We start from the raw sequence: 2,170 nt of genomic DNA on the forward strand, positions 1-2,170 counted from the left end.
CCTGACGCGGGGCTCGAACTCACGGACTGCGAGATTGTGACCTGAGTTGAAGTCGGACGCTTAACTGACTGAGCCACCCAGGCGCCCCAGGAAAAAAAAAATCTTACATCCCTAGAAGACAGATTTAATTTAACTTCTTTTAAACCAACCAAGAAATTGTATTACTAAGGAACACAGAAGAACAGACATATAGGTGACGAGATCATTCTGAATCTGGTTTGGCATGAAAACAACTTTCTAAAAATTATAGAAAACCCTGAGGTTTTGAAGGGTTAAATAACACGGGGAATTTTTCTCCCAAGGGGGGAAAAAAATCAGACAGTGATGACAACTCACTTCTCAGGTTATCTCTTGTTTGTTCTACTGACATGGTATTTGCCACTCACATTACAAAACATTCATGGTTACCGGGCAAGTCCTCTTAGCAATGAGGATCTAGAAGGCTGCCTGGAAATTGTGACTCCCACCTGACAGCAGGCAGCTGGTGCTTTCAATTCATGCCAACATCGTAAATGGTCCTTTCTAATCAGCTACATAATTATAAGAACAATGCACAAGATATTTTTAACAGTAGACAAAAATAACCCCTATATATTAGCCAAGGGCTTTGCAAGGCAACATCATGAGCTTACTTCAGATTTAAAAATTTATTACTCTTTGTTTCTACCCTAATAATAGTGTGGGGGGATGGGAGAGGGAAGTGTGCTAGCATAATGTGTTTGACACAAGCATACTTTTCATGAAAACTAGTTCAACTGTGTATTTGCAGAACTATTTTTAGGTTAAAAGACCTATTTTATACTTTATTGTATTTATGCAAGATGCATAAGAAAGCATTTTTTTCTGTATGTTAATCATGAATGTGTTGTAAGCTCAGTAATGTATTTACATCTCATTTTAAAATTAAATATCATTTATTTACTTTAAAAAAAGGGGGGGTGCTTGGCTGACTCAGTTGGTAGAGCATGAGACTCTTGATCTCAGGGTCGTGAGTTTGAGCCCCAAGTTGGGTATAAAGTTTACTTAAAGTACATAGATAAATAAGTAACTAAATAAATGTCACTTAACACTTTCCTCCATGCCTTAACCCATATAATAAATAGTAAGGTCATTTGAATTTTAATAATAAAAATATATTTAGGGGCCCTGGGTGGCTCAGTCAGTTAAGTGTCTGACTCTTGATTTAGGCTCAGTTCATAATCTCCTGGTTCGTGAGGTTGAGCCCTACATTGGGCTCTATGCTGGTAGTGTGGAACCTGCTTGAGATTCTCTCTCTCTGGGCCCCTCCCCTGATTGTGCTCGCTCTCTCTCTGTCTCAAAAACAAATAAACATTAAAAAAATTATATATATATATATATATATATATATATATATATATATATAAATGACCATAAAATCCTTTTAAATGTAAAAAAATTGCTTTTGCTGCTTATTTTGTGAACATTAAGAATGGAATAAGAGCAATGACGGACATATTTGAGACAGATTCATACTATAAGAAGTTTTACTTATGATGGCATCCAGTTTTAACTTTATTCCTAAGTATCCTTTATCCATGTTCTTATTATTCTTTTTTTAACCCTTCTTCAAAATTGTGGTATTTTCCTGTTATTGTATGTATCATTGTAAACCGTTTGAAATATTGTATAAAAATGTATATCATAAGTAAATACAACTGCATAAAAGGCCACTGCAAGCAAAACCTCCAGAATTCTTGACAATTATGCTCCAGATATTGTGCTCGGGACTGGGATTCAAAGATGAAAACAAGACAATGCCACTTTCGACAGTCTTGTTAAGAAACAAGATTTGTTATGCAAACAGAAAAATGTTATAAAACGCAGTATGACAAATGTAGCCAGAGAATCGGCACAGGACATTAAAGAAGCATCACGGAGGAATAGTTACCATAACCTAGGAAAGTGGAGCCTAAAAAAACGTTGGTCTAGTGACACCTAGAGGATAAGAGAGGAGTTGGCCAAGTGCAGAATGAGCAGCCGACTCACTAAGCCAGCCAGAGGAGAGAGGAACTGGAAGCACACAGGAAAAGAAACAGGTCACATCATTGTGCAGGGGGGGGAGTGGGGGGTGGGGATTGGGAGGGGCTTTGAAGTGCAGCCTGGTGTCGCTGGAGCATCAGATTCCCAGTTCTGAGTGTTAGATGAGGAG

Source organism: Panthera pardus, unplaced genomic scaffold (genome assembly GCF_024362965.1).
Source record: "Panthera pardus isolate Hobbes unplaced genomic scaffold, ASM2436296v1 HiC_scaffold_6, whole genome shotgun sequence".
Lineage (NCBI taxonomy): Eukaryota > Metazoa > Chordata > Mammalia > Carnivora > Felidae > Panthera > Panthera pardus.